At 39.6% G+C, this 13,481-nt stretch overlaps 1 protein-coding gene across 3 annotated transcripts in view; it reads right to left on the minus strand.

Annotated features, from left to right (window-relative positions):
* The window catches only part of KDM5B (lysine demethylase 5B), a 94,828-nt gene that overhangs the window by 78,597 nt on the left and 2,750 nt on the right, over positions 1 to 13,481 (minus strand). The gene's annotated exons all lie outside the window — the stretch shown is intronic.

Raw genomic sequence — 13,481 nt, forward strand, 5'->3', positions numbered from 1 at the left:
AGGTCATGATCCCAGGGTCTTGGGATCGAGCCCCACATCAGGCTCCCTGCTCAGCAGAGAGTCTGCTTCTCTCTCTCCCTCTGCCTGCCACTCTGCTTACTTGTGCTCTCTGTGTCTCTGTCAAATAAATAAATAAAATCTAAAAAAAAAGTCCCTAACAGATGTCTACCCCTACCAAAAAGTTACGTACTGAGGTGATTCATACAAATTTCTGGCATATTCCCAAAAGTCTTATTTATATGCTTCTATTTAGAAGCATCCTTTTAAAAATCACCCGGAAGGATCATAAGAAAGCTAAATCCCTAGTATAAATCATCTTCCACTCAAATAGGTTGACATGATAGATCATTCATGAAAATTTAAGAGGAGAGCATTATTTCTCTTGGATCATTCACTGACACCTCATGACACAAAAGTCACCAAATAAAACCAGAAGAAATGTCAGATTCTTCTCCCCTACAGCAATTATAACTGGCATAAATATTGCTTCAATACAATCAAGTAGCTATACTGCCAGATTTTCTCCCCCAAGAAAATTTAATTAAGTAGTTTTGATTCTGTTTTTCTTTTTTTTCCCAAGTAGGATCCCAGTGAGGAAAAAGACAATTTCTGAGAGAAAATTGAGGCTACCAAGGTTAAGAAAAAATAACATGCTTCAGAGAAAGGTTCCAGAAATGATCTGTCAGGGGAAGGGGTGAGGAAAAAGGTTGGACTCGGCCCCTACAACCTTCCCCTCAGCAACACCCAAACCCACCTGGGTACCGAGGGGAGGGAAAGGTAAACAGGCCACACCCTACCTTGAAGGCCTTGCTGTATCTGTAAACACATGTTCTACAACTTTAGTACTTTACAAAGGGGACACTCCAAGATTCAAAATCAAGGTCACGAAAGGGACAGTAACTACACTACCAAATGGCCTAGGTCTCTAAGAAGATACTAAAAGACTACAAAATCTTTGTTTTTGCTTGATGTTCCATATCAAGACATATTTGGCAATTGTACTAAAAAAGAGAAACATAAATAATAAGCCATTCATTTCACTAGATGCAAATATTTAAGTTATTTAGCCCAGCTACAATTAGCTGCAAGCCTAATGTTAAAAGTAGAAATAAGGGGCGCCTGGGTGGCTCAGTGGGTTAAGCCTCTGCCTTCAGCTCTGGTCATGATCTCAGGGCCCTGGGATCGAGTCCCACATAGGGCAGGGAGCCTGCTTCCTCCCCTCTCTGCCTGCCTGCCTCTCTGCCTACTTGTGATCTCTCTCTGTCAAATAAATAAATAAAATCTTAAAAAAAAAAAAAATAGAAATAATTTTAGAACCTGTATGATCCCTAACAACCACATCTGAAGTAAAAGACTGAAGTCTGAACTTGAATAGGAATTGATAGGAAGCTGCTCTATACATCACTGCCAGATCACTTAGTATTTTTAGGGCAACATGCAATTCTACTCAATATGCTATAATTCTGACCATGTTTCAAGGCTAGCTACATCTCCTATTTGAAAGAGAAAAAGATGCACTAACACATAGTCATGCTCAACTTACAATGGCAGATAAATAGGTCTTACCTCCAAAGGTCTTAAGTTTATCTTGGGATATATCTCAAACCATGCTGGTATTATTGTAGAGACAGCACCATCAACTGCCTTATTTATTTCACATTTACTGCCACATTTAATAATAATTTGATTTATAAGAAAACCCACTTTAATGTAAAATACGCAGAAATTGCAGCCTAATAAAATTGGTCCTCAGCTGAATGGCTGCCAGGTATCAAAGGGACAAACTCCATAAAACTCTTCTATTTTTGCAGGTTTTAAATAAAGGATTTTGCAGCTGTGGACCCAATTCATTTCTTCATTCATCAGAGCTGAAAAAAAAGGAGTCCCTAGTTTCTGGCCCTATAGTTGAGAAATTCTGCTAATTCAAAGTCAACAGATAGAGAATTCCTTATATTAACAGCTGCCTAAACCTTATCAGGGAACTATCTAAAATCAGTTCTTAAACCTAGATGGGCAGGGGGCACCTGGGTGGCTCAGTCCCGGTTAAGCATCTGGCTTCAGCTCATGTCATCTTCTCAAGGGTCCTGGGATCGAGTCCCACAATGGGGTCCCTGCTCAGTGGAGAGGCTGCTTCTCTCTCCCTCTGCATGCCGCGCTGCCTACTTGTGTTCTCTCCCTCTCCCTGTCAAATAAAATCTTAAAAAATAAAACAAACAAACACACACACACACACACCCGCCCCCCAGATGGCTTTTAAAATGACCAGAGGAGGGCGCCTGAGTGGCTCAGTCAGTCAAGCATCTGCTCAGGTCATGAATCCAAGCTCCTGGGAATGAGTCGTCCCCCTCCTCCCAGGATCCCTGTTCAGTGGGAAGTCCGCTTCTCCCTCTAACACAGCCATGCCCCCGCCCCGCCATTTTTTCTCTCTCTCTCAAAAATAAGTAAAATCTTTTAATAAATAAACAAATAAATATGACCAGAGGCCAGAGGAATGCCTTAAAATTCAAATGTGGGCATTCCATGAGATTCTAATTCAATTCTGCAGTGGAGTCCAGGATGATTTTGATGGGAGTTAGGGCTACATTCAGGGTGCCTAAGGCTTAATGGATACTCTTCCATTAAACCTGGGTGGTTACTGAAATTGATGAGCCAGGAGTTTCCATACAAATGAGCTTAAAAACCGATAGTATATGAAGTGCAAAGCTCATACATATTAATAAACTAAATGAAGATTAAAAAAAAGAATAAGAATACAAGATTTATTTAAATTTTCATAAACAAATTTGAGAGACAGACTAAAAATGAAATGGTATTTTAGTATCATTTGGTATCACTACTAATTTTACTGATGTCCCTTCAGTTGTGTTTGGATGGTGAGAAGGAAGCTAGGGAAAACCACTCTTCTTTTTTTTTTTAAAGATTTTATTTATTTATTTGACAGAGAGAAATCACAAGTAGATGGAGAGGCAGGCAGAGAGAGAGAGAGAGAGAGAGAGAGAGGGAAGCAGGCTCCCTGCCGAGCAGAGAGCCCGATGCGGGACTCGATCCCAGGACCCTGAGATCATGACCCGAGCCGAAGGCAGCAGCTTAACCCACTGAGCCACCCAGGCGCCCCGGAAAAACCACTCTTCTCCCCAAAAAGCCTATGAGAGGAAATGAGAAGAGCTAGCTAATTAGTGGGACTTATTAAGGGAGCCACTGTATATAATAAGGAAGAACAGTGAACTTGGAAGTAAAGCCATGGTTTGGAAGTTTCTAATCTGTCCTTTAATGCTGTGTCACCTTAGCGGGTACACCTGGGTGGTTCATTTGGTTGACCATCTGACTCTTGATTTCGGCTTAGGTCATGATCTCAGGATCCTGAGATCAATGGAGTCCAGCACTGGCTTCTACACTCAGTTGGGGGCGCCTGGGTGGCTCAGTGGGGTAAAGAGCCTCTGCCTTTGGCTCGAGTCATGATCCCCGGGTCCTAGGATCGAGCCCCGAATCGGGCTCTCTGCTCAGCAGGGAGCCTGCTTCCTCCTCTCTCTCTGCCTGCCTCTCTGCCTACTTGTGATCTTGTTCTGTCAAATAAATAAATAAAATCTTAAAAAAAAAAAATACACTGTTGGGAATCAGCATGAGATTCTCCCTCGCCCTCTGCCCCTACTCCACTCACACACACACACACTCTCTCTCAAATAAATAAATAAACCTTAAAAAAAGGCTTTTTCACCTTAGACAAGTCACTTAACTTCTCTCAGCAGTTTCCTTATCTATGAAACTGTCATATGTTAGCAGAAAGAACTAAGTAACAAAAATGTTTTCTGCTGAGTACATCAGAAAAAAAAAGGGTAGCCTACACCAGGACAGGAATGTATAAGCAAAAGAATAATACAAACAGATAATAAAACAGCCAATAATAAAATAATAAAAGATTCATAATTTTCCATCAACTGTCTCCTCTAATCATAACTGTATCTTTACAATGGATATATGAGGCAATGTAAGTAGTGGGGTTTTTTTAAAAAGATTTTATTTATTTATTTGACAAACAGAGATCACAAGTAGGCAGAGAGGCAGGCAGAGAGAGAGGAGGAAACAGGCTTCCTGCGGAGCAGAGCCTGATGTGGGGCTCGATCCCTGGACCCTGGGATCATGACCCGAGCTGGAAGCAGAGGCTTTAACCCACTGAGCCACCCAAGAGCCCCTAAGTAGTGGTTAAGTGCACTAACTCTAGGTTCAAATCCTTACTCCATCACATACTGGTCAGGTGACTTTGAGTAAGTTTACTTACCTCTTTTAGGACTCACTATGTGAAGCAGGGCCAGCATCATCCCCTTTTATAGGCAAGTTCAATGGAATAAGAAACTCTGAAAATAGTCAGGACCCTCTTAAAGCTAACAGCTCAAGGATAACACATTAACAATGGAACACACACCAGAAGGCAAATGTTTTGTTTCCTACTCTGGTATTCTTTCCATGAATCTGCTCTCTTCAAGTTCTCACTTCCTAGCTGATACCAACCTCCAAAAACAAATTACCTTGGATCCTAAGTCAAATTCTAAACTCCGTTCCTCTCAAAAAAAATCTTGATAAGCAATTAAAACATAAGTCGAAGATAAATTTTATAAATGAAGAGGAGAAAAGCCACAGATTAGCAGAGAAAAAAAGGGGTGAAAGGAACCCAGTAGCATGGACTGCCATGAAGTACAATTTTTCCTTTAATGACAATCTTTCTTTTTGTTTTTAAAGATTTTATTTATTTATGACAGAGAGATCATGAGAGAGGGAACACAAGCACAGGGGAGCTGGACAAGGAGAAGCAGGCTCCCCACTGAGCAGGGAGCCTATATGGGGCTAGATACCAGGACACTGGGATCATGACCTGAGTCGAAGGCAAATGCTTAACGACTGAGCCACCCAAGCTCATGAAGCACAGTTTTTAAAAACCCTAAATCCACATCATACACAAATCCCTGAAGCCAGCCTCCTACTGGAAAATCTGGTGGCTAGTCTCAATTTATCCATAATACATCATACCACTGGATAAGAGCCTCTCTGGGAGAAGAAAAAGCTTTGAATATGTGAATATCTGAAATTTTACAAAATGGAAATTATACTCCGAAGTCTGTCTTTGTAGACCTCTCTCATCTCCACTCCCTCACCCCTGTCCCACAACTCAGATACCATAATACAAATCCTAAGAGATCCTGCTCTCCCCATCTCTTCCCTCCAAGTTAGAGACTGGCAAAGATGAGACATTACCATCTGGTTTAAGTATCACCAAATGATGAGTTGGTACAACCACACAGAAAATTGGGAGGATTTTTTTTTTTTTAAGATTTTATTTATTTGACACAGAGAGAGAAAGGAACAGGGAGAGAGGGAATACAAGCAGGGGGGGTGGGAAAGGGAGAAAAGCAGGTTTCCCACTGAGGAGGGAGCCGGATGTGGGCTCCATCCCAGAACCCTGGGATTGTGACCTGAGCTGAAGGCAGAAGCTTAACGACTGAGCCACCCAGGTGCCCCTGGGAAGATCTTGCCTTAAAGACCTTGTAAATGTGTGGGTCTGATAAGGATTTGTTCTTTGTTTCGGAGTTATGAGATTAGAATAAAATGGTAACATTTCAGTATCTAGTCTGGAGTATGTATGCCACATAGGAATATGAGCTGAATGAAAGCCCCAACCAAGTGCTCAACACACACTAAGTTTTCAACTTTCAGTTCTCTGAACATTACAATCTGGTCAAGCCAGTGAGATGTCAAGAATTAGCACAGGAATGCACAAAAATCTGCCTACGGTCACATAAGGAGCATAGCTCAGAAGAGAACTCTTAGGCTAGGTGCATGTTCCCTAACTAAAATACTCAACGTTTGAAGACTTAAAAGTTGTTTAAACATACTGGAAAGTGTTTTTAATACATCTAGGAAGCAATACTGAATAAACTGCTTGATTCAAGATAAAAACAAACAAAAAGGAAATGGGCACCTAGGTGGCACAGTCTGTCGAGCCTCTGACTCTTGGTTTCGGCTCAGGTGGTGATCTCAGGGTCGTGGGATCAAGGCCCACAGTAGGCTCCACACTCAGTGCAGAGTCTGCTTGAAATTTTCTCTCCCTCACCCACTGCCGCTCCCACACTTGAGCACTTTCTCTCTTGAAACAAAAACAAACCAAAAAAAAAAACAAACCAAAAAAAAACAAAAAAACAAACAAACAAAAAACCCCACTAGTACAAACAATATATATGAGTCTACGTAAGAGACAATGTTATGAGGTCCAATAACAAGATATATCCGGACAAAAGACTGGGGAATCCAGGTTTGTATGGGAATTCTCAGCAGCTTTTTTTTTTTTTTTTTAAGTTCGCCTGTTACTAAGGAAAAAAATACAGTCTGGCTCTGTCCTGAGGATCAAAATAAACATCTTCCCTGCCGCCTTTCACTTTTCTTTCTCCCCATTTTACAAGAAGAATTACTGTGGAATATTACATTAAAGACTCAATCGAATAACTCAATTTCCTACTTAGGAAAAACTGGGATTATTTAAAATGTTAGGTAAGATAAAATGCCCTCCATTTACAGGGCTTTGACAACATCACAGCCATCTCATATTAGGAGAGATTTAAATGATTTTAAACATTTCTTAACACAAAGCTCACCTAATACAAACTCTTGCCTGAATATGCATACTACACAAGACACACATAACATATGCACCTGCAAATTTTCTGAAATAGTTTATAACAGTTCTACTTAAAAAAAGATTTTATTTTTTTTTAAAGGATTTTATTCATTCATTTATTTGACAGACAAAGATTACAAGTACGCAGAGAGGCAGGCAGAGAGAGAGGAGGAAAACAGGCTCCCTGCTGAGCAGAGAGCCCGATGCGGGGCTCGATCCCAGGACTGTGGGATCATGACCTGAACCAAAGGCAGAGGCTTTAACCCACTGAACCACCCAAGTGCCCCTAAAAAAAGATTTTAATCTAATTTTAACCTAATTTTTAAAAATATCTAGGAATAAACAAGCTTCATCTAGACCAAAAGAAGAATTACATTCTGTACATCATAGTTTTAATGCTGAGTTTTTTTACTTTTCAAGTTTCACTTTTTAAAAATCCTTTCTTTCACTGTAGGGGAATAGGAGGGACACATATTTGTACTAACTCTTGCCTCACTAAATCTGTTCCCAGACTCTTCCTAGCAGTGAACAAATAAAGCTTTAGGATTTAAGCTCCTTGCAATCCATCAATTAATTAATCTGGACAGCAGCCCTAGGTCAGTGTCAGATCCCCTTAAAGCAGATGAGAAGGCACACATTGGAGAAAAATGACATTGTCCAAGGTCATGAGAGAATTAGACTCAGAACTCTACCCACCTATGCTCTAAAATCTAGAAACACATGACTCCTTCTTTTACATAATAAAGGAACAGACTTTAGGGGCTCCTGGGTGGCTCATCTGATTAAGTGCTATGGTCCTGGAGTCCTGGTATCAAGCCCCAGTTGGGCTCCCTGCTCAGTAGGGAGTCTGCTTTCCCCTCTCCCTCTGCCCCTCCCCTGCTCGTTCTCACACACACTCACACACACACACACACACACACACTCTCTCTCTCTCTCTCTCTCTCTCTCAAATAAATAAAATCTTTTAAACAAATAAAGGAACAGACATAAAAAATAATAATCCAGGGTCACTGGGTGGCTCAGTAGTTGGGCATCTGCCTTTGGCTCAGGTCATGATCCCAGGTTCCTAGGGTCAAGCCTCAGCTCAGCAAAAAGCCTGTTTCTCCGGGCGCCTGGGTGGCTCAGTGGGTTAAAGGCTCTGCCTTCGGCTCAGGTCATGATCCCAGGGTCCTGGGATCGAGCCCCACATCGGGCTCTCTGCTCAGCAGGGAGCCTGCTTCCTCCTCTCTCTCTACCTGCTTCTCTGCCTACTTGTGATCTCTATCTGTCAAATAAATAAATAAAATCTTAAAAAAAAAAAAAAAGCCTGTTTCTCCCTCTCCCACTCCCCCTGCTTGTGTTCCTACTCTCACTGTGTCTTTCTGTCAAAAAAAAAAAAATCTTCCTTAAAAAAAAAAAAAAAAAATCCACATACACTCCCCTTGATAAAGCTTACTTTTACCCAAGCAAAATATTCCTTAAATTTTACACCTATTGTAAAATAACATGTTACCAAGTGAAATGAAATCAGTAAGTTCTAAAAAACCAACTCAGAGAGTTGAGCCTCTGCCTTCGGCCTAGGTCATGGTCTCAGGGTCCTGGGATCGAGTCCCGCATCAGGCTCTCGCTCCCCTGCTTCCCTCTCTCTCTCTGCCTGCCTCTATGCCTACTTGTGATCTCTGTCAAATAAATAAAACCTTTATAGATAGACAGATAAATAAATAAATAAATAAATAAATAAATGCAAACATTAATTATGTGATCTTCTGCCTGGTGTTGTTTAACCTGTTTCCTACTGAGAAATTAAGTTATTATTTTGACAGGGAAAGCAATAAAATTTTAAGGGCTTATGACAGAAAATATTTTTCAATGACCTGATTTTCAAACTGTCCCTTTTCAACTTTTGACACCATAGAAATGTTTATCAGCAATTCTGCTAAAACAGAAACTGCACCGAGGCTGAAGGCCAAACTACCCCTCTTCACAGAAAAGTGAACCTAACAGCCTAAGCAACAACTCATTAGCCCCCTTTGATTCTCATGTTCTTAAAACTCCTTTTCCAGGAGAAATTTCAGATTCTTTTCCACTATAGCAATTGTAATTGGTGCAAATAGTATTTTAAACATGCTTATCCCAAGCCATGTTATAAGGAAGTAGCTACACTGCCACCGTTTGTCCCCCCAAGGGAGAGAACAGTTGAGCTAGCCTGGCAGACAGAAATGGACAGAGAAAGAATGGAAGGATGCTTGCAGAGAATGCCCTTCAACCTACTCCAACCTACTCCAACCACCACCACCACCACCACCACCACACTTCTGGGTGCCAAGAGTTGACCAAAGATGGTCAAATTTCTGCACAGGTTCCAATAATGTGTAATAAAGCAACAAAGCCAATGCTTAAAACTGAGAAATGCAGGGTGCTTGGCTGGCTCAGTCAGTGGAGCGTGAGTCTTGATCTCTAGGTTGTAGGTTCAAGTCCCACACTGGATACAGAGATTACTTAAAAATAAAATCTTAAAAAAAAAACTTGAGAAATACAATCCCCATTCTAATTGGGTAAAGAAACCATCACTCACTAAAGGCTAGAAACCCCATTCCTAACTGCCCAAATCTCACTCACACCCTTCATAAGGCAAAATTGTTCTTTATAACTAACTGAAGGCACTAGCTTACTCTCAATCCCAATGCTACTAATCTGCTTTCTGCTCTTCTATATCCAGGAAAATAGCTAAAAGGGACTACATTCTCTGTGCTTTTGTGTATGGTTGAGTATTTTCATAATAAAAACTTTGACTTTATACACTGGAAGTGATAGCTCTGGCAGAACAAAGTAATCTTTCTGTCCAGAAAGAAAGGTAAATGAGAAAAAAAGAAAAAACAAAACAAAACAAAACAAAAACAGATGGGATGACTGTAGACAGTGTCTAAGGTATAAGACAATGATAGAAACTTTTAAGAGGAATGATCTACAATGAAATGTTTAAAAAAAAAAAAAAAGGACTTTTAAGAATGCATTTAGTCAAATTCCAAACATGGCACAATTATGGAACAGAAATGTCTCAGTGCCCTGGTGGCGGCTTTTCCTGATTACTCTGGTTCATAAACATGGGGATTGTATAAAAAGCACATTCACCACAGAAATCATCTAATAGTTAATGACAGAAAAAGCAGCACTTTTGGAAGAATTTTTGGAGGTTATGAAGGTAGCATCTCATTTAACTTGTTTCCATGCTAAGACACAGCAGTTAACAAAAAAGTCCTTGGTATGCTGCATACAATTCTCAGGTCTCCAACAAGTTTCTCACAAATTACATTTTAAAATCCAGTCATAAGTTTCTCGAACTTTATTTTTTTAAAAGATTTTATTTCAGAGAGAGAGAGACAGAGAGCGCGCGCACAAGCAGGGAGAACAGCAAAGGGAGAGAGAGAAGCGGGCTCCACCATCCCAGGACCCTAATCCCAACACAGCCGCTTAACCATCTGAACCACCCAGGCACCCCTCCCAACTTTAATATAAAAAAAAATGGGAGAAGCCCAAGTGTTAGGTTTTCCAAAGTATCACTGTACTCACCCACTTACCCTAAACTCCTCAGTTAGCCTCTGGTAATGCCTCTTCAAGTGACTCAAACTTAAAATTTCAGAAAAAAAAGTACAGAGAGCCTTTCAATTCCCAACAATTATCCCCTTAACCTTTTTTTTTTTTTTTTTAGATTGGTTTTTTAAAAAAGGGTTTTTTGGGGTTGTTCTATACTTTAATTATATTATTAGCATCTCTACAGAATATCTACAGAATCTCTACAGAATATCTAATTCTCTTAGGAAGGAAAAAAAAAAAATCACACTACTAACTCAACACAAATCAAGCTGAAAGATCTGTACAACGAGGAAAGCAAGGATTTTCTAGGTTCCTGGTTTTTTAAACCTATATACAGCCTTTATATAGCCTTTGGAAAGAGGTAAACGCAAGTAGGCTTCCTGGAACCAAAATCCAGGAACCTAATTAGCAGTTTCATGGCGGGGTGGTGTACATAAGTTCTCCCTTTATCCCTTTCTATAGCCAACCTTTAATATGGTCCAATTAAAACAAGAAGTTACAAAAGTCTAGAAAAATATCCCATCTACAGCACATAAACCAGATTCAATTTTTTTTTTATCCAGTAGTTTGCAATGATATTTTCTTTTTTTTTTTTTTAAGATTTTATTTATTTACTTGACAGACAGAGATCAGAAAGTAGACAGAGAGACAGGCAGAGAGAAGAGGAGGAAGCAGGCTCCCTGCTGAGCAGAGAGCCCAATACAGGGCTCAGCCCCCATCCCAAGACCCCAGGACCATGACCTTAGCCAAAGGCAGAGGCTTAACCCACTGAGCCACCCAGGCGCACCTCCCCCCACCCACCCCACCCCTGTGCTTTTTTTAAGAATTCATTTGACAGAAAGAGAGAGAGAACAAGAGAGGGAACACAAGCAGGTAGAGTGAGAGGGAGAAGCTGGCTCCGTGCTGAGCAAGAAGCCTGATGCAGGGGTCCATCGCAGGACCCTAGGATCATGGCCTGAACCAAAGGCAAAAGCTTAAAGGCTGAGCTACCCAGGCACCCTTTTTTTTCCTTTCTGACAGAAAACTCTCTCCCTGGAAGATTTCTACCTGCATATTAAAGTATCCTAAACATCCTGGATTTTCTGTCCCTCAAATTAAACAAATAATTAAGTTCTGCTGATCAAACAGAAATACTCTTAAACTTAGGCTAACACATCATAAAGAAAATTAAGTACCTCAGAGACAAAGATTGAAATTGAGGGCTAAATAAATTTTTCCAAATTTTTTCTTATCAGTATATCTCAATAATGAAAGCTTTAACCCCAACTTTACCACAACATTAACACTTTTCAAAGGTAATTCTCAGTTCATTTTGCTCTTGAAAAAGGTTTAGGTTGCATGCTTAAACAAATCCTATAATCAATGGTAGGGAAATTTTTCCAGTGGGGTATGAATCTTAAGCTGAGCTGGCTCATGTATTTATAACACCACTCACATTCTATTCTAAAAATCTATCAATTTTGTTGATCAGTTCACTAAAAGTCAGAGCTAGGTGGATAGGTTCGTGGCTCCCCGTGTAACCAATTTACATTTACTACTAGCAAAGTCAAATTCAGCTAAACACCCATTCAAAGACTAATAACAAATGAATTTTGTTTTTATGTTGTTAAGGCAGACACTTTCAAACTACCTGAAGGACTTAATCCAGTCTCCTAGTTAGTGAGAAAAAAGTTTTTCTTCTGAGCAGCACAGTCCTAAATTTGTCTTAAAAGGCAGTTACAAGTGGGCACAGGGTTTCTTTTGGGAGTGATGAAAATGTTCTAACATTGATTGTGATGATGGTCTTACAGCCCTGAAACTACTTAAAACTACTACGTGTTACATTTTAAGTTGATGAATTACATGGTATATATGAATTATATCTCAATAAAGCTGTTATTTTTTAAAAAGTAATTTTTTTCTTTCACTCAAGGATGTTTTTATTGATTGATAAGCCTTTTCTCCAAATGGTAAAGGGTCTAAGGTGGCTGAAGAATCCCAACCAGAGAAAAATTCCGAGACACCAAAGGAACTGGGAAAACAACAGAGAGAGTTAGGCCAAAGTCAATCAAACCTAAAATTAGGGAGATTGATAGGTTGGAATGAGAGTAAATGAGCTCCATATCATTAACACCTCTAACCATACAAAGAAATGTGTATTTAAATTCCTCCCTGCTCCTAATGGTAGAACCAGCAGGCTCACTCAAAGATGCTGACTGCATTAAAATACTCCAAAGTTTTACACTTTGCCTATGAAGATGAAGGGATCAAACTAATGACCCACGGGAAGTTAAAGCTGAAAAAAATGTGTCTGTTGTGCCATCTGGGGTTTGATTTAAATCCCTGATTTTTGGACACTGCCAAAAAAAATATGTGGAATCTGACTATCTATGGCCAAATGTTAGACATTTGAGGGCAACAAAGTTATTAAAGCCATCCAATATATTCCAATCAAACTTGGGAGACTCGGTAAGTATCACTGAGCAGCCAACCTATTTTTTGCTTAATAGTTAACACTCCTAAAATTAATCACTTCCAAATACCACAAAGCAACATGGAAAATCTGCCCTTAAAAAGACATCTAAGCACATCAAGGAGGAAATGAAAATGTGCATTTTTCAGGTAGCAGACCAGAAGTCAGATTAATTGTAAAGTTAAAAAAATCGAAGCCCAGGAAATAAGACTTGTTATCCTACATACTTCATTTGAGACATTTATTTCCTTCTTTAAACTTTTAACTCAGGATTTAACAGTCTTCTTAATTTATTACCTTATATCACATTTATTAAAATTTCACAAATTTCTGTGAACCCCAAGTTTTCAGAAGCAAAACAGTTTAGGACCCTCACAGAATGCAGCTATAAACTGAAACTATGTAAGTAACATTAATTAAAGATACAAAGATAAGAACAAAGGAAATAGAAATGCTTTATAATTCTTCCCCTACTCTCCCAACAACAAATACCAACAGACCCAATCTCCATTTTAATACAGCCACTTGTATTCCAAAAAACCAGAGAACAAAAACCATCTAGAAACACAGGCATTATATAACTATACCAGGGACAATATTTCATACCTCTTGGATTTTTTTTTTTTGCTTTATTTCAACTATATGAAACCACTTGTTCACAGCTTTCTAAAACAGAACAGTTTCTAAAACAAAGACTGTTTACATCCCTTAAGAAACCTTTGTTCCAACAAGACCCTTCTTCAAGAGCTACAACTTCTGGAAAGATTTCCCTTTTTGTGGTTATATCAACAA

This window comes from Mustela erminea, chromosome 17 (genome assembly GCF_009829155.1).
Source record: "Mustela erminea isolate mMusErm1 chromosome 17, mMusErm1.Pri, whole genome shotgun sequence".
NCBI lineage: Eukaryota > Metazoa > Chordata > Mammalia > Carnivora > Mustelidae > Mustela > Mustela erminea.